Source organism: Pelobates fuscus, chromosome 6, assembly GCF_036172605.1.
Source record: "Pelobates fuscus isolate aPelFus1 chromosome 6, aPelFus1.pri, whole genome shotgun sequence".
NCBI lineage: Eukaryota > Metazoa > Chordata > Amphibia > Anura > Pelobatidae > Pelobates > Pelobates fuscus.
The window spans coordinates 226,615,246-226,636,271 of NC_086322.1; the positions used below are offsets into that span (position 1 = coordinate 226,615,246).

At 37.1% G+C, this 21,026-nt stretch overlaps 1 protein-coding gene across 2 annotated transcripts in view; it reads left to right on the forward strand.

Annotated features, from left to right (window-relative positions):
- Positions 1 to 21,026, forward strand: part of RASGEF1B (RasGEF domain family member 1B) — a 434,271-nt gene that overhangs the window by 388,855 nt on the left and 24,390 nt on the right. Inside the window, exon 1 of one of the 2 annotated variants that reach the window (XM_063458805.1) lies at positions 6,185 to 6,510. The exons of the other annotated variant lie outside the window; for it this stretch is intronic. The gene's annotated coding sequence lies outside the window, so the exon portion shown is untranslated. Of the gene's footprint in view, positions 1 to 6,184; positions 6,511 to 21,026 lie in introns of those variants that run through there. 2 annotated transcript variants of the gene reach the window in all.

Here is a 21,026-nt window from a genome sequence, read left to right on the forward strand (position 1 = left end):
ACTAAGTAGGCGTGTAACAGCACGGTGGAGTATCATGACGTTGCCTGCATTTAGAAATAATATGGCGTTTAATTTGTTTCTTTATTTGCCTCGATTGCACTCGATTTGCACTCCTTACTCACACTTTAAAAGTGTTTAATAGGGTGAGAGAATAAGGAATTGCCACTTTCACAGAAGTGAAATTTCCTCTTTAATATTTTCGTATCCTGGGAAACAAATCAAAACATAATTTTATTTGCTGTATTCAAAAATGCCGATAACAAACAAGACAGATCTGTTTTACGCAAATGAATGATCATTGACCTAGCTAACACTCGGCTGTAAGCTCAAGTGTTACAGCGTCAAACAGTTCCAGACTTGGCCTTCGCAAAGCCTTGAACAGAAAAATTGCAGGACATCAATCAACAAACTGCTGTGTCACAATAAAACAGACATATGGAAGCGTTTGCCATCTAGAATTCAGGTCAGACTGACATAGCTGTACTGTTCCCAACTGTTAATGGCAGTCGGAGCAGCCACACATATCACACACAGCTAAACCCAGCCCTCAATTCAATACATTCATGACCTTGCTTTCAACCACAGCAACCTACATTCATAGACAGAGCATGACCTTTGCACCTCGAGTTGCCAGCACACCAAGTGTCATGTGGCCCATTATAAAAAGGAAAAGGGGCCCCAGTGATTTATACATCAGTGCTCTGATATGATTGCTGTAATTGCCCAGTGCAGCAGTATTCTTTGCATTCCTATTGATGACAGCTAACCCAATTTAAGCAAACTGTGTATTATGGGGAACAACGAACAGCATGCTTGTAAGAATGGGGGGAGGGCGAAGGTAGTGGAGGCACTTTTATTCTTTTTCTTTTTTTTTTTACCAATATATAGTTACAGTAAGTGTACAGAATCAATATTCTTTAAAGTAGATCAATATTTGGCCCTGGGGGTTGAATACAAACAAATAGCCTACGTTTTGACCAAATCAGCACATTGCCTCGCTGCATTCCATCATCTTTTTTAATTTTATATTAAATAACTTTTACTAACATTGCAAGAACTTAAATGATAATAGTAAAATAATACTGTGTGTGTGCGTATTATATTTTAGTGCTGGAATGACCCACAATCACTTCTATTCTAGTAGTCCAATATATGCATTTCATCATTCAAGCAATTTTCACTGAATTACATACAAATGCACAGATATGCAGCATACCTATAAGTAACAGAATATGAATAGTATGGTACTGTAATAGTAAAAACTCAAAAAAACTGGCAATGAGTTACACTCATTGTTTTCATTTTTTTTATAGCTACATGGGGAATTATGAATATTGATGGCTGTCCAAAAGAAATGCCGATCCAGATTACTTAAAGTTTTTGTTCAACACCTATATTACTACTTGGTCTGTGCTTTTGGTTTTTACTATTACAGTAATATACTATGCAGATATGGAGGTTTTATTATTATGGTACTATACTATGAAGATATGGAGGTTTTACTAGTACAGCACTATACTATGTAGTTATGTAGGTTTTACTATTTTACTGTTACAGTACTACACTATGTAGTTATAGAGGTTTTATTATTACAGCACTATACTATGTGGTTATGTAGGTTTTACTATTTTTTTTTCAAATTTATGCTTTATTGTTTTAGTCAAGGGGGTTAGGGATACAGAAGAGAAGGTGGGAGGGTTAGTCAAGCATACGTTATATCCAACGTGACATTAATGGTTATGCAACAATGCAATACAAATACAAATACATGTCTGGCATTTGTTCCCTCTCGATATGAGTCGTTACGGCATGGTATAGTGCAAGTGTGCGTGGAACACATGTATTATCATTACCCTTAACATTATAATGCCAGTAGTTAGATAAAGCTGTAGGTGTCACCTTGCCCCACCCACCTCCTCAGAGGTCTGGGTGGTATGAACCTGTGCTTGAGGTCGAGAACTTGGGAGAGGGGTCGGAGTAGGAAGGTAGGAATTGATGGGCGGGGGGAGTGGTTGGAGGGGTGGGAGAAGATGTGTGAGTAATACCCTTAGATAGTGGTTGGTATCTTAAACCGGGGTCAATATTACGGTGGGGGGGCAGGGGTAATTCAGGACTTGCTCCTATCGTCTGTTCTGGCGGGTCTTGCCTGTGTCTGTGCCCTTTCTTTTAACCCTCCGAAGTCTTCCACCCATTTACCCCAGGTTGCATAAAATTGTTGTATTTTGGCCGAGGATGAAATCGACATCCTCTCGTAAGTGTGGAATTGCTCTACTTTATCTTTCAACTGGGACAAAGAAGGGCAGTCGTGGGATTTCCAGTTAAGTGCTAGGAGATTTCTTGATGCTAGTAAGACTAGCGCCACTATTTGTTTTTGACCGGGATTTAGACCCCTTGGGAGCAGTAGTAGTAGGCAGATTGATGCCGTCAGTTCAAATTTTGGGATGTCCAGTGTGTCCAAGATTGACCTAGTTTTTACTATTTTACTATTACAGTACTACACTATGTAGTTATAGAGGTTTTATTATTACAGTACTATACTATCTGGTTATGGAGGTTTTATTATTACGGTACTATACTATGTAGTTATAGAGGTTTTATTATTACGGTACTATACTATGCAGTTATGGAGGTTTTACTATTACAGTACTATACTATGCAGTTATGGAGGTTTTAGTATTTTACTATTATGGTACTACACTATGTAGTTATAGAGGTTTTATTATTACGGTACTATACTATGTAGTCATGGAGGTTTTTCTGTTACAGAACTATACTATGCAGTTATGGAGGTTTTATTATTACGGTACTATACTATGCAGTTATGGAGGTTTTACTATTTTACTATTATGGTACTACACTATGTGGTTATAGAGGTTTTATTATTACGGTACTATACTATGTAGTCATGGAGGTTTTTCTGTTACGGAACTATACTATGCAGATATGGAGGTTTTATTATTACAGTACTATACTATGTAGTTTTTGTTCATTGTATATGTGGCATCTCTGTATATTGGTGTACAGTTTTTTTTTGTATATCAGGTCTGGATTAGACCTGGAAGAATCAACTGGTTATTGTCCTATGTATTTTATTTCAACACTTCTTGTGGTGTTTGATGTGCTTATTTTTTGATACACCGTTTTTAGTTAATTTTCACTGAATGCTTCCTTGTTTATAAGTCTCTTCTGTTGTACAACACTGTAACCTATTTTTTTCATAGCCTCTTTTCCTATCACTTTGTAATGTATACATACAAGTAGATACCACGTTTTAGTGTACCTCTTGGCTTACGCTCACTTCTTGTGATGTGGTAGTGGGTTAGTGATTTTGGTGGGGTTGGAAGCACCACTTATCTGACCAAACACCATTCAGGTAGTTGGGATCTTGTGCACATTCACGAATCATAAAACACCATGAGCAAACCCTATTCATTTCAAAATGCCCTTAGATTGTTTCAGAGGTTCAAATACATCTTGTGTTGGATAAGTGGTGCGTTGCTTCCAACCAAAGATGACTCAAAGACAGACATTTCCCTGCATGAGGGAAAGCTATAGATGCAATAAGAATTGGTATTTACCTATATGTATACATTACAAAATAATACAAAAAAATATATTTTCCATAATTATTACCTTGGATAATAAAAAAAATATTATGACAAATGTTTCTTGTATATCAAGTATTGATAAAAACTAGAGAAAGAAGGTAACGTTTAACTTTACCCAGTTACAGAAAACAACAACTTTTACTTATATTATATTACATATATATTGTTTTAGGGATTCCAAAGAAGGATTGTAACCCGAGCACAAACAAAACACCATTGGTGATAAATGTATTAGAACAAAGCTTTAAAAGACCACACAAGATCCTTGCGGATTCTTGAATCATGCAGAATAAAATATTCCAGGCAAACAAGCAGTATGAGACGAAAATCCCAGCCTGGGGGAGTGTACAGTAAAACTCATCAGCTGTCTAAATGCAATCTGGAGCATATGTCTGTACAGTACAGAATTAGAAGAGATTAAGCAGGTTAGGGAAACCCTTTGTTACCAGAAAGGATACAAAATATATGCTCATATATATAAAATAACATATATATATATATATATATATATATATATATATATATATATATATGTATATATATATATATATATATATATATATATATATATAAATAAAATAACAACATAATAACAACATATGAGTATTGTTAATTCAAGTAAAATCATTTAACAATTTTGTAATTTCCAATATAATTTTATAAATTTATAAATATTTTCACAGAGCAAGTACTTTGATGAGTCTATTGGGTATTTCTTATGTATAAGGAAAATTGTGTAGTTACACTATAAAAATATAGCAAACAAATGTATGCATCAATTGTTAAACTAACTGGGGTTTATTCATTTAACTTTGTATTGAGGAGAACTACAAATGTTTGGTTAAAATAGCCAAGCTGATACAATAACTTTGTTGGAGAATTCTGCTTATTTGGCCTAAAGTTTTAAGATTTGATTTAATAAATTAACCCAATATGATTAATGTTATCAATTAAAGAGAATGGCTTTCATTCCAAATCGAATAATTGACAAAGAAAGTATAAAATTGAATTTTCTATAAAATACTTTTTAAATGAGTTTAGATAAATTTATTGATATAACGGCCTTGGCAAATGATCTATCAGAAGGGGTTAAGTGTTTAAATGTGTAATTGCATAGGTGTCTGGAGATTTTGAATGGTGCTCCCAACAATTCATGGGGCCCCTTGACAATTGCGCAATCAATGTGCCTACAGTCACCAATGGCTGGGTCAAGTAATTTCATAGTCTGTTGGATGAAGGGGTTCTAAAGTATTTGTGCTTAGACAAGGTGTCTATATTTAAGGTCCTAGACTTGCCTTTGATTGTATTTAGTCCCTGACTCAGAACATGTTTGCAAATGATCATAATAATTTGTAACCGTTATGCACTTTGGTTATATCGTATACAGACAAAGTGGCAACATTCCATTGCTTTCTATGGTGATTATTCCAATTTTAGAACTTAACCCTAGAAATCTTATCAATACATACCAAGGGAAACGAAACTAGTTCTGCTCGTTACTGGAAAATGATAACATCATCAGGATTTAGCATTTCGAAATGTGAATGATTCTGTCAATCTTACTACTAAAAGGCAAATCAGCATCAGCTTTAACACAGGATAAATAGAACTTTTTGTAATTTTTTAATATTTCTATTTCATAACGTTGCATTTTTTTCAAACTCATCCCTTCATTAACACGTAATTAGCAAATACATTTTTCATTAACGAAAATACATTTTTCTACGCATTTTCCGAACTTTACAGATAGATGAGCTCATACAATATGTTTTATATGTAGTGTATTATATGTAGTGTATAACTCGCCTGCTTATCCATAATAATATTATGTACAAATACACTGTTATCAAGATCTTTTTGTTAGTAAGAGCTGCATGCTACAGTTTATGTTCACGATGCATCCCTGCCGAGAGTTGTAATTGCTAAATAAAAATAAGCAGTTTGATTTTATTCTGTCTGCTACAAGCACGTCTTAGATGGTTAAACTGAGATAATCCAATTAATTTGAAATCCATATATTGCAAATAGTGAATTGCTGTGGGAAGGGTTAACGGATGTCCATTTACAAAGAGCACAGAAATCCTATTAACCAGCAGGCTTTTATTAAAGTGCGTTTTATGAGTTTAAAATGCAAACTGTCTAATTAGATTCACTAAACTACATCTTGAGTCCAGTGTTTTTATTTGTCCTGACTCCTGCCTGTACTGATGGCTGCTGCTTCCCACTTCATACAAACACTTAGCAGCCACCCCAGTGGTGGCCCTGAGGCTACAACAGAAGGAGAAGGCCAGAGAGCTGGGACTGCAGATGTCTGGATGTGAGTGACTGAGAGTAGGTTAGCTCCAGGGAAGAAGTCATTCACATTAAGGGAATGGGTGGGAGGTTCCAGAGAAGTCATGGGGAATAGAAGTGTGTGATTAATGAGTGGGAGGTAGCTGATGGCAGAATGAAGGAGGGAGGGTTTTAAAGGGACAGGGGGAGGGTGTGAGCTAGGATTTAGAGCGGGGAATATAGAGTGTGGGCGGGGACAACTTTGAAAGTGCAGGGATTCCGAGCTTAGAATGTTAGTGAAGGCAGAAAGCAGGGACACTGGAACAATTTAGTGTGCGTGATCTTTACTCCACATCTATATAGAGGCGACTTTCATTGGAGATAAGGACTGTGCTAAGGCGGTGCGTCTGCCACCAACACAGGAACTTTAGTTGTGAATCTGGATACTTTTTGCTCATTGATCTGGTTACTGGAGAATTTCCCGATATCGCCTTTAAAAAACATCGCTGCCCGATACATTCCTCTTTACACCCGATTCAAGCCTACCAGATGTGTATCACCGCGATCCATATAGAGTGATCCAGGAACGGGGATTTGTACAATACATCACTGGCGGGATAGCAAGCTGCGGGTAACTATACCATTCATGGATTGTATGTGCTAATGTCACCGAAACTAACACTTACTACAATGGTTGTATGGCTGAGTGCTTTCTCCTGCATGTTATGCCATGGGTTCGGGGTCACCAGGCTCACATACTGGAAATCATACATTGATATTCTGACAAGGATACTGTAAAGGGGTTATTCACTAAACTGTGAATCGAAAATTGAGTTGTTAATTTTTCCAAGTGCATGAATTATATACCTGCTATGACGGATTCAATTGACTGTGTTTGACTAGTGAATTAACTTTTGCTTTATTTTAGGTTATTGCCCAAATCTCATTATATTGACATGACGACTTAATAATACAATGATTCTATCTATCTATCTATCTATCTATCTATCTATCTTTATGTCTTGTGTATTTTGTTTATAGTTAGATGAATTGTGCAGCTATGTGTACACAATATGAAAATATGGATGTGTGTGTGTGTACACACAAACATGCATGTATGAAAAAAAGGAAGACAATCAGTTGAAACAATGTATGACTGGACATATATTCTATTACACAGCAACATTAATTGTGCAATGACATAGTAGTATAATTATATATTCTATAATCCTATGTATACTGAATAATGTCCTGCATAGATCCTGGTTGAGAAATGACAGCTGCTAGATGTAATAATGTATATAAATAGAACTGAGTTCCAGGGTTGATCATTGTAATGACATCAGTTCTAACGAGCATTTAAAATTCAAATACACATACTTCCTAAATGTGACTCAATGACCACAATAGTTATGAAAATGATCAGCACAGTATGTTTTATTAGCAACTATTAGGTGATGCAGTAAATGGAAAATAACAGTATCATAATAACCGTGTGCTTTAATTTGTGATCAAATTGAACTCTGTGTTCCAGATGAAATGTTGTTTTGAAATGTGATCTTTTTCTGGCTGTGTTTACTACTATTAGGGCTGAGTCAGTATGGAGTCCTTGTGTTTATTCTATCTTTGGATAGAGCATCATGAGTGCAGACATCATGGGAACAAGCAATGACCTATGAATTTAGACTCTGGGAAACAGAGAGGCATTGCCAGCGACATTCAGAATAGCTATTGGCATCCTTTTTGTGCATAATACATCAAAACTGGCTTCTAAAAAAAATAAAAAATACGAGAATCAGCCGATTATCTGTTAATCTAGTTTGAGATTTACTGACAGTGATAAGTAGGGAGGCTTCTAACCAATGAAAACGTCTAAGCTATTATAAAGAAACCAATTTTCAATATGATGAATTGCTGCATCATAAATGTGCCCATAATATTTATATTTAAACTGTGTTTGGATTAATGCTAACGCTATGACTGTAAGGAATGTGGAAGATGGACACATGACACAGAGTAATTAAATCTGTCATATCCTTGCCCAGTGTTTTGTAAATTGAGCTTTAATGGTGTTCATTAAGTAGGGTTTTTAGTTTGATCTAACTATGCTTGCATGAATCAAAACATAATTTTCTTTCATAGAGCAACCTTGACGTGTATGTAGCTCATCTCAATATATGCTATGGTACCCTAACAGTACTGGTTCATATGTGTGCATTGCTGCACAGACAGGCATGCTGAGCAGGTTTTGTTGTGATTGTTGGTTTATTTTTAAATGTGTTGGTCAGTGGAAAAACAGTTTTTGTGCAAAACACCAGAACCCAGTATGTTTGAGCAGTGAAGCGAATCATGGTTAACTTTACTGATCCCAGGAAACATTGGTTTTAGGTTGACTGCTCCTTTAATAATGTATAGCTTTGCATAATGTATGTGAAATACAGTGCTGTGGAATGATGCCATTTTGCAACTTAAAAGTCAGTCTTGGCACTTTCCTATGAAATCCTGTAACTGCGTTCCATTTTTTCACTAAAAATGATGGCAGGCGGTTCTACGACCAGAATGCAATGGTGAACTTTAACGGACAAGTGCCAAAGTGTTTTTTATAAAAGCAGCATGTTTTTTTCAAAGCACACAGTTATAAATATTTATGTAGTCATCTCTTGTAGCGCAGTTATAAATGATTATTACAAAAGGGCCAGGCTGACTCAAGATCTCAAAATTTTGATGAAAAGCATCCCCATAGGTATTTTCTGAGACTGCACTGCCTTTTCTCATGGTCCTCATGTAGTTACTCCTGGGTGGATATTGTCACTTATTTTTATTGCATTTCTATCAAGTGAAACAGGAAGCGCATTGAGAGTCTGTATTGTGATTGCGCAATTAGCATCCATCCATTCGCGTGGATTCACAAAACCTGTTCATGTGCTAGTTGCCTCTACATCCGGCTGAAAGTGAGACTCAAGGATTGTCATGAGTGCATGGATCACAGATCATGTAAACAACTATAAGAGATAATGCTTTATTAGATACATGATTGTGGTTTGATAACTGGCGAACTGTTTGAGAGTAAATTGGTTGTAGCTAAATTTTACTGTAGAGTTGAGGTCCCCTTAAAGTTGCATTAATGTTTACCTGAGCCGCAATTACGGTAATGAGTAGTACAATATTAGAAAAATTATCGGCAAATTAATGTTCCAAAAACAAAATATAGTGGCGGTGTTATGGAATGTTATGTGTTTTCAATAACACAATCTTTACAGATATAAAAAAATCCTATTAGACTTGCCCTGTCCATAAGTTCAGCTCATGCCAAACATTCCAGGCAAAATTCCTCAGCAGAAGATCTCCTTGGTAAGCAAATCCCTTAGCGTGTAAGAATTCATGGTGGACCTTCCTTTAGCAGTGGTTCCCAAACCAGTCCTCACATCCCCTACCAATCCAGAAATTAGGAATTACCCAGGTGTTACCCAGGTGTTTTAGAAAAACAAAATACGTTAGACACAACTTGGTAATCCCTAAATTCTTAACTGGTGTTGGTCGTTTAGGAACTGCAACGGTATTTGATGTATTATGCTGGAGAGATTAGATCAGTGGTTCTTAAAGCACAATTGTCACCTTAAAACTATTTTTTTTTTTTTTTTGTATAATAATCCTTCCATCCTAAAATAGTTTTTTTTTTAATTTTTTTTAAATGAACTATGTCACAGGTAAAACCCATCCCTACCTTTAATTTATATCAGGATCCTTTAGCCATATACATGCACCTTGAGTCAGACAGTGTTTGAAAACCGACAATTATTCTCTCTGATCTTTCTAAGCATCCAGGCCATTTCATGTCATTGAAGTGTTTGGGTTCAGTGTTGCTGTACCCTTAACCCTGCATTGTAAAACATTGCAGACTGCCTCTAGTGGCTGTATACTATATATGCTTTGCGTGTTCAAAAACCCCACAGGAAAGTATCAAGTCATCTCACGTTAGTGAAGGAGGAGCCCGACCCAGCGCTGAGGGACATCGGTGGGGGGGCCACAAGGGAGAGGTTTCAGCTTTGTACTCCTAATAATGTGGTGTTCTAGTAATGGAACTCTTAGCTCAGTGACGCATTTTTTATTTTAATATATCTATTAAATTAAATCCTGTAAAACACCTTCATTACCATGTATGAAAATGGTCTCGACTGCACTAGAATTGATAAATGATGGGGACCTTCTGTATTGGCACGGGGACCCAGAGGTTAAGAACTGATGCGCTGTCTAGATAATTTATATACTTATTTAATATCTAATGGTAAGACAAATTCATGTATTTTTTAAAAATTATCAAGTCCCTTTAATCAAAAGGCCTGGGTTCTGTTTCACTCAACTAAGTTTCCACACTAGTGTGTCTTTTAACATGAAACCTCTATTGATGGTGACCAGCTCTGTTATTCTGATTTAAATGCAGTAAAAATAGTATTTTTTAATTAAGGAAATATAATGAAAGGTATAACCCTCAATAATAGAACCTGTATTTTTGTTCAATTGTAGCGTGGGGAACAGGTGCATCCATCAGGAAATTGTGGTTTTGTGGTTCTTTGGCAACAAATAAACCTCTCTTTAGAACGCGAAAAGCACATGCTATAATTGAGGTTTCAGTAATTATTGTTTTTGTTTTGCTTGTTTGTTTTTGTCTGTTGAATGAAACTGGCTGGTGAAATGTGGTTGTTGCCCTCACATTGTATTCCCAGAGGATGTGGTCTGAGAGCTGTTCATGTGTCAGGTTTAACAACAGATATTGCTGGAAAGACTATTTTTAGACACATGGCAAATTAAAGTAATCCAATGCAAACACAATCAGAACTAAATCCAATAAGCTGCCGATGGGTTAGTGCTGAATGAATCTTTCTTTAGACAGACGTAGGTTCAGACAGGTTGGCCAGGATATGTCCTGTGATAGTTTTGAAGACCATCAAATGTAAAAAAAAATAAAAAAAAAAATGCAAATTTTGTAATGTACAGTCTACTGTAATGCGAAAAGGAATACTGGAAATTATAAAGTGACTTGAGAACCAGCTTCTACAATTTAATTTATCCCTCAATATCTATTAATATATAGAGCCGGGGTAAGCAACTTTTTAGTAGTACTGTACATAAACACAATCATAAAGTCCCTTGAAGTGTTGGTCCTATTTTATTTTAAAGGGACACTATAGTCACCAGAACAACTACAGCTTTTTTAAATTTGTTCTGGTGAGCTTCAGGCTTTTTGCTGTAAACACTGTCTTTTCAGAGTGTTTACATTACAGCCTATTGATAACTTCATTGGCCACTCCTCAGATGGCTGTTAAAGCTCCTTCCTGGGTCATGGCTGCCTAAAATGCATCCAAACATTCAGTATCTCCTCCCTCTGCATGCAGATACTGAACTTTCCTCACAGAGATTCATTGATTCAATTCATCTCTATGAGGAGATGCTGATTGGCCAGGGCTGTGTTTGAATTGTGCTGGTTCTGCCCCTGATCTGCCTCTTTGTCAGTCTCAGCCAATCCTATGGGGAAGCATTGTGATTGGATCAGGCTACCACTTCTGATGATGTCAGCAGACAGCTTTGTTTTGCTGACGCAAACAGCATGCAGATCTACAGCTTGAATACAGTAAGATTTTGCTATATTTATGGAGGCATGAGGGGCCCAGGGGGGCTATATGGTGATTTTAACTATATGGTGATTTTAACACTATAGGGTCAGGAATACATGTTCGTGTTCCTGACCCTATAGTGATCCCTTTAAATTGAGGTGTGTACTGTGCTTGTGTTATTTATGGGTGCTGCAGTTGCTTTGTAGCAGTTTGTTGTATTGTGGTTAACACCTATGAATGTGGGCTGTGTACGGGAGGCTGCTTTTGGAATTGTGTGTGTGTGGATGATATGTCACATAGTGTGTTTGGTGGTGTGTGTATGTTTGGGTCTGCTTATGGTATTGCATGGTATTATCTGATCATTTCCTCTAAATGCTGCAATGCGTAAATTAAAGATTGTTCTGGTAGGCCTGAGCCTGTTTGGCTCTAGCAGGCTTGAGTGGCGTCCATGCATTGCACACGTGCCGTTGGTTTCTGACCCCTGATATAGACATATGTGTGTATACATGTAAAATCAAATATTTATAAGTTACACCCCATTCTTTTTTATTATTATTATTATTATTGAATAGTCAACAAACAAAATTAGTTTGTATATAGAATAGTTTGTGAATTAATTTAGCAGGGTCTATTGGCTATATATATCATTATGATAATGATGTATAACTAGAATAGTGACCATAAGTCCTCTCTGTGGATTCCCATTCCACCCCAGTGATGCAAGCCTTACATTTTCAGACAGCCAGTGTAAATCATTAACTGTTGGTTTAGCTCCAAATCATGATAGCAAGAGAACACAAAGCACTTATAAAGAGTTGTGTAAAACTGCCAAGGGCGATAAGAGGTGCCGCCCCTTGCAGACAGTTGGTATTTTAGGGATCAGCAGTCCCTTGCTGTGCTCTGTTAGTTCAGGATCTGAAGCTGTTCAGCAATGCCTGCTGACAACAGCTGAGAGTCGTTTTTTGTAGTTCACTGGAGAGCAGGGATTTCTCACTTTTATGACCCATCTGCCAGCATGTGCTTAATTAATAAAAAGTGTGAAGATAAATTGAACAACTGCCCAAGTACATATATTAGTTGGGTCAAATTCAATGTCAAATAGTTATTTTAAGAGGTTATCATAATATATTATTGCATGTCGGTTTTCACAGATACCTGTTATGCTAAATGTGACATTACAGGGAATAATAGTACCAAAGAAAAGTAAAGAAAATGCACATGCTTTTTTTTTCTTGTGGATTTTCACTTGGTACACAATTTCAAATGCAGTACAGAAATATGGGTGAGAATAATGGCATGTGTAAAGATTAAAATGTCCTTATAATTGCTCTTTGAGACTCTGTTTCTTTCTCATTATGATAGCTATAGTGCCCAGTGGTGGCAGTCTCAACCCTCAAGTACCACTGCCACATCAGACTACTCCTGCCGTGCACCTTTGATGCCCCAATCATTATTTGAGACAAGTTCATCATAGATATAATATACCTAACTGACCATGGACTTGCCATCCACGTGTCTACTTTAAATATCCCTTACATACTCTATATCTTTAATATTATTATTATTATGATAGGCGCGATTCTAGTACATCATTTTGTTTCTATCATGTGGGTTGAAAGTCAGTTTGTAGCTCACCATATCTTGCTGTTAGGCGTGTAGGCTCAATTGTATGCATTATTACTATACCACCGTATCCCTGAATTGATGACATCTGTGATCAATGTTCTATTGTAGGCATACTCCATATAAAACATCACAATTTGTGGTGTTCTGGGTTTACTGAGTCACATGCCGATATTATTTTATTATTTAATTATTTACATAGTACCATCAGATTCCTTAGCGCTATACAATGGGATATCACTGAATCTACTTCATGCCAACAGCTATGGTGTATCTCATGCTACAGTGTGTCTTTATTCCTCAGTATCAATAGATTCACACAGAACAATGAATAGTATCTTCCAGTTACATCTGGTAAATCATCTACCTACCCAATAACAGTTTAGCTCTATTATTTGAGTAAATTTAGAACAGTGAACAAAGCACATGGTATCTAGAGCTCAGCCTTGGAATTTTGATGTCACAATCTCCATCTGGGCTTAACATGTTTATTTTTAGTAAATTATTTTCTCAGTGTAATCCTTTTGTGTATTTTAAGATAATTATCTATGTCATGCAATACATACTTAAGAAAGGTATTTTAGTTGTGTGTGTGTGTGTGTTTTTCTTTTTTTTTTTCTTTTCGATTTTAAGCTTGAAGGTTTAAATTAGTATGTGTATTCTGTTAATGTTACACAAACATGCAGGTTCACCCATAAAATTACAATGTAGCTTTGAACGAATGACGAACCTGTTCTCTGTGTGTTATTTAAAGGCTCCTTTTTTGTATAGTCTCTAATCTGTTTGTTTCTAAAATATCACAAGTGTGCACATGCCATTTTAACAGGTGTGACTGCTTGGAAATAAAGAAGGCTGTGGTTCTTTCAGTAGCTCTTCAGAAAGCTTCCTTGTTGGCAAAATATGGAATAACAGGAAATAAGAGGTCATTATGCATAACACCAATAAAACCAATTGTAACATGTTTAACTTCTTCATGCCAGGACTGCCATGATAGTATTTTGAATGTGAATTGGTAAAGAAATGAATAGATTGGGTAGCGTCTCCCCCTTATAAAAAGAGGGGGGAGAAAAGCTCCCAATCAACCTGGTATAGAGTAGAAAAAGGACAGTTATGGTGCTATACCTATAGATCTGTCCAAATAAGGATAAAGGTATCAAAAATAACGTATACTCGTATTTAGGAAACTAATGAGATGTGTATCCTGGCAAACACAGTGCACACACTGTAACTTTATTAAATCAATTAAACAAAGGATACAAAATCTCAATTCCTAGGAGATACTTAGTTACTGAGCGAATTTCCTGTGGATGTATCTTAATGTCCAGTATGGCATATTGAACACTGGAAACTCCAGGTATGCCTTTTGGACAATCCACGTAGGAAAAAGCCAAAAAAGTCGAGGTTGATACCTTTAAATTTTAAGGAGGTTCAGCAGGTGGGACAGAGGCAGACTTTACACATTATAGAGAGGGACATGAAAATGTCCATAAATCGATGTCTAAAGGATAGACTCTAAACTTTTTAAAGAAAAGACAGGATAGAGTATAACAAAATATTTACAATTAATATATTTATATATGGAGGGACAGCAGGATACTGATAATAGGTAAAGGATTAGATTAATAGTAGGATGAGGGGTAAAAATCCCCACTAATAAACACTGTATCTAATCTTTCCTATACACTCCCCCCAACACCTTCGTGGGTGTTCTATCCTTGTTCTGTTGCTAAGCTCTGTCCCATAAGACACTGCCTTTACTTCACTAGTACTACTTATTTGAACAGGTACATAAACGTCAGTCTAAACAACGAAAAAAAGAAAAAATAATAAATGAATAAGTGATGTCAAAAGTGGAATCCCTCGTGCATAGTGCCGGGTGAGTGCTCAGTGAGAGAGGGATCCAGCGTGAAGACCCGACGCGCGTTTCGGAGTACTGGACTCCTTCGTCAGGGGTTAAGAATTGCCGCCCGTTCCCCCCCGGTATTTAAATGTAGGCTGGCCAATCGGAGGTCCCATCACTGGTGACGTATCGCTGTTGCGGTCACGTGGAGTAGCTATGGGCGGGATGAGCCGCATCAAGGTGATTGGTAGCTCGATTAACTCCCTCTGTGCCATAACTCCCAATAAATCGAAGTATGGACTCCGAAGAGTAATTGAGGGGCACTAACATATACTTAGGCGATTAGACTAATATAAAAATAAATATAAAAAGGAACGGCTCTTTAGTTTACATCATGCTTATCAATCAGCATGAGACGAAATTTGGAGCCTATAATCTCTATAAGTTGAAAAGACCGAGTAGTGTGCGCCCTTAACCCTTATTGCGTAGAAGTATAAACAGGGTTGACTGATTCACTTGCTTATCGATCACAGTAAGTGTATATATACAGTTATTTTGCAAATTCCCCCTACACTCCGAAGATATGAGCTAGGTAGTCTTAAGAAGATCGGCTCTTTAGTATGCATAATGCTTTTCAGCCAGCATAAGAAAATCTAGAGCATATGATCTTAGTAGATTAGAAAGACAAAATAGTGTTCATCCTTATTATTTTGTTATGTGTAAGTTTGGGGAAAGGTTAACTGATTCACTTGCTTGTAGATCACTTTAAAGTATATATATGCAGTTATTTTGCAATTTTCCCATAAACTTCATATGTTCACTGGACAATATTGATAATCTCTCTTAGATGTCCAGGCTTAGTATGAGTGTCCAGTATTGTCTCTTAATGTCAGGAGAAATTATATGGATAAGGTAAAAAAAGGGGGAGGTCTAGACTTATTAGTATTTTGTCTATTTAGACTTAGAGAGATGCCTAGTGAGAATGCCCTCATGAGGAGACACTGAGGACAACATATCTATTGTTATTTCTTAACATAAGGGTAGCTATGTGGTCTGGTAGATTTAGAGAGATGCCTAGTGAAAGTGCTCTCATAAGGGGACACTGAAGTCAGCATATCTATTGTTATTTCTTAACATGAGAGTAGCTGTATGGGATAGAAAGGAGGGACACGGGGGAGGGGCAGGAGAGTTAAAAAATTCTCTCAAAATGTGAAGACTTAAATGTGATAAAAGGTGATAATCAATATCTATGCGTTGAAAAGAAGAAAAATGTTCGTAAGAAGTTAGATCTTCTAAGGTATAGCAATGGTTATATTGTGCTAAGTCCTAAAAGATGTTATTTTTTAGAAGGCTTTTTAAATAAAAGGCGAGTATGAGAAACCTTCGTTTAGTCCCCTAGGGGACAGTGTTCTTAGGCGGTATATCCAATAACACTCACGTCTTCTCAGGCGTTGATCCCAATTGCCTTTTCTTTGGTCTGGTTTAATCAGTTCGATGCCTGAGAATTTAAGGACATTGGGGTCCCCTTTATGAGTTATTTTAACATGTCTGGAGACGGGTGTTTCAATGTTCCTTGTAGTCTTCGCTGAATTGATGTGTTCAAGTATCCTTTTCTTAAAGGGTCTGAACGTTTTCCCTACATACATAAGTTGGCATTGGCATGTAATCAGATAGATCACCCCTTTCGAATTGCAATTGAAAAAGGATGAGGATTCAAAGTTTTCTGTGCCGGTGCTGTCTCTAAACGTTTTGGAGCTTGTATTTATATACTTGCAGGCTTTGCACCTACCGCATCTATAGGTGCCCTTGATTTTATTGGTCAACCAGTGTGTAGGTGGTTTTGTTGACTGAAAATGGCTGTGTACCAGCATGTCTTTTAGATTCTTGCCTCTTCTGGCTGTTAGAGAGGCATGCGCGGGGAGGACGTCTTTGAGTTGTGCGTCTTGTTTCAAGAGGGGCCAGAAACGGTTCATGATTGTCTTGACCTGATCCCAACCGGCATCGAACGTGGCGATGCATCTTAGTTGTTTATGTTCTGATTTATCTGAGATCGGAGGTGCGGTTCGTTCGCTAAGGAGACTTCCCTGTTCAGTTAAAAGTGCCCTGTGATAGGCCCTCTTTAGACACTTATTGGGGTATCCCTTGGACCTAAACATCTGACGTAATTCTTTGGCTTTTGTCTTGAAGTCATCTATGTCAGAACAATTGCGTCTCAGGCGCAAATATTGGCCGATTGGGATTCCCTTTTTTTGTTGAATTGGATGGTGGCTTTTCCAATTTAGCAGATTGTTTGTTGCTGTGCTCTTCCTGAACAGATTTGTTTTAATCCCACCCTTTTGATCTGGGGATACAACAAGGTCTAAGAAACTTAGTGAGGGAGTACCGATCTCCGCAGTAAATTTAAGATTAAGATCGTTAGTATTTAAATCTTGTACAAAGAGGAGGAACTGATCCCCTGACCCAGTCCAAATGATTATAATATCGTCAATATACCTTTTCCAAAGGTGAATGTACTGGGTCAGGGGGTTCTCAGAGGTAGATGAGAATACTACTTGTTCCTCCCACCAACCCAGGTGCAGGTTGGCATAGGAGGGCGCACACGACGTCCCCATAGCGGTCCCCTGCACCTGGTGGTGGAAAACCCCATCAAAGAGAAAAAAGTTGTGTGTTAACACAAAATCGAGCAGTTTTAAAGCAAAGTCTGTATGTCTGTCCAGGTATGCCCCTCTCTTTCTCAGAAAATATTCTGTATGCTTAATACCTGATGAGTGTGGAATTGAACTGTATAAGGACTCAACGTCCAAACTTGAACACATCAATTCAGCGAAGACTACAAGGAACATTGAAACACCCGTCTCCAGACATGTTAAAATAACTCATAAAGGGGACCCCAATGTCCTTAAATTCTCAGGCATCGAACTGATTAAACCAGACCAAAGAAAAGGCAATTGGGATCAACGCCTGAGAAGACGTGAGTGTTATTGGATATACCGCCTAAGAACACTGTCCCCTAGGGGACTAAACGAAGGTTTCTCATACTCGCCTTTTATTTAAAAAGCCTTCTAAAAAATAACATCTTTTAGGACTTAGCACAATATAACCATTGCTATACCTTAGAAGATCTAACTTCTTACGAACATTTTTCTTCTTTTCAACGCATAGATATTGATTATCACCTTTTATCACATTTAAGTCTTCACATTTTGAGAGAATTTTTTAACTCTCCTGCCCCTCCCCCGTGTCCCTCCTTTCTATCCCATACAGCTACTCTCATGTTAAGAAATAACAATAGATATGCTGACTTCAGTGTCCCCTTATGAGAGCACTTTCACTAGGCATCTCTCTAAATCTACCAGACCACATAGCTACCCTTATGTTAAGAAATAACAATAGATATGTTGTCCTCAGTGTCTCCTCATGAGGGCATTCTCACTAGGCATCTCTCTAAGTCTAAATAGACAAAATACTAATAAGTCTAGACCTCCCCCCTTTTTTTACCTTATCCATATAATTTCTCCTGACATTAAGAGACAATACTGGACACTCATACTAAGCCTGGACATCTAAGAGAGATTATCAATATTGTCCAGTGAACATATGAAGTTTATGGGAAAATTGCAAAATAACTGCATATATATACTTTAAAGTGATCTACAAGCAAGTGAATCAGTTAACCTTTCCCCAAACTTACACATAACAAAATAATAAGGATGAACACTATTTTGTCTTTCTAATCTACTAAGATCATATGCTCTAGATTTTCTTATGCTGGCTGAAAAGCATTATGCATACTAAAGAGCCGATCTTCTTAAGACTACCTAGCTCATATCTTCGGAGTGTAGGGGGAATTTGCAAAATAACTGTATATATACACTTACTGTGATCGATAAGCAAGTGAATCAGTCAACCCTGTTTATACTTCTACGCAATAAGGGTTAAGGGCGCACACTACTCGGTCTTTTCAACTTATAGAGATTATAGGCTCCAAATTTCGTCTCATGCTGATTGATAAGCATGATGTAAACTAAAGAGCCGTTCCTTTTTATATTTATTTTTATATTAGTCTAATCGCCTAAGTATATGTTAGTGCCCCTCAATTACTCTTCGGAGTCCATACTTCGATTTATTGGGAGTTATGGCACAGAGGGAGTTAATCGAGCTACCAATCACCTTGATGCGGCTCATCCCGCCCATAGCTACTCCACGTGACCGCAACAGCGATACGTCACCAGTGATGGGACCTCCGATTGGCCAGCCTACATTTAAATACCGGGGGGGAACGGGCGGCAATTCTTAACCCCTGACGAAGGAGTCCAGTACTCCGAAACGCGCGTCGGGTCTTCACGCTGGATCCCTCTCTCACTGAGCACTCACCCGGCACTATGCACGAGGGATTCCACTTTTGACATCACTTATTCATTTATTATTTTTTCTTTTTTTCGTTGTTTAGACTGACGTTTATGTACCTGTTCAAATAAGTAGTACTAGTGAAGTAAAGGCAGTGTCTTATGGGACAGAGCTTAGCAACAGAACAAGGATAGAACACCCACGAAGGTGTTGGGGGGAGTGTATAGGAAAGATTAGATACAGTGTTTATTAGTGGGGATTTTTACCCCTCATCCTACTATTAATCTAATCCTTTACCTATTATCAGTATCCTGCTGTCCCTCCATATATACATATATTTATTGTAAATATTTTGTTATACTCTATCCTGTCTTTTCTTTAAAAAGTTTAGAGTCTATCCTTTAGACATCGATTTATGGACATTTTCATGTCCCTCTCTATAATGTGTAAAGTCTGCCTCTGTCCCACCTGCTGAACCTCCTTAAAATTTAAAGGTATCAACCTCGACTTTTTTGGCTTTTTCCTACGTGGATTGTCCAAAAGGCATACCTGGAGTTTCCAGTGTTCAATATGCCATACTGGACATTAAGATACATCCACAGGAAATTCGCTCAGTAACTAAGTATCTCCTAGGAATTGAGATTTTGTATCCTTTGTTTAATTGATTTAATAAAGTTACAGTGTGTGCACTGTGTTTGCCAGGATACACATCTCATTAGTTTCCTAAATACGAGTATACGTTATTTTTGATACCTTTATCCTTATTTGGACAGATCTATAGGTATAGCACCATAACTGTCCTTTTTCTACTCTATACCAGGTTGATTGGGAGCTTTTCTCCCCCCTCTTTTTATAAGGGGGAGACGCTACCCAATCTATTCATTTCTTTACCAATTCACGTTAATACAGGGTTCAAGCCCATATTTAGGTGGACCTGGTACCACCACCCTGACCGCTTATCCCAGTCACTAATTCAACAATTCGTGGATTGGTGACGACGGGATACCATATATAGTCTTTCATGATAGTATTTTGCCTTATCCGCCACAGGTTAAAAGGGTAGATTTTGTTTTTATTTATTTATACATTTGGGTAATTCTGTAAATTGGGAATTGTGGTAAAATTAAAACTACATATTGAAAATATGGGCCACAATAGTCAATGTTTTACAAATACAGCTGAATTTTTTCTAGAATTCTTCCAGTTTGGAAATTTTGGTCCAAACTTTGAGGGCTATTCAATAAATAGATAATTAACAAAGTAATTGCAAATTTAAGGCCAAAATAGCAAAAACTTGATTTTTTTTTTTCTCCCCCAGTTTGGATACTTTGACGTAAAATGTTAATATACTTTGTCAGTTCCCAGCAACTGCCAGTTTAGTAAATTACAGTGTTAGCAAATTATGGTTTAACTTAATATTTCACCGTTTAGTGAATAAACCCACACAAGTGTAATGGGTAGATCATGATATTATTTAATTCAGCCTATACACCATAGGAAGCTAATTTGTTTCTCTGGTGGAATATGTATGCTAACCTGGTTTTAACTGTAATAACATAAAACACCCAAAGTTTTAGTAACTTTTTTCCCGTCTTCAAAATAGTAAAACAATTTAAAAAGGAAAATATGGCATCTTTATTATAAATCATATGTTTTTTCTTTTTTCTGCCATTTGAGGCTTCATATGCCATTTAGATATAGCCTAAACCCTAGTAATGTCATTAC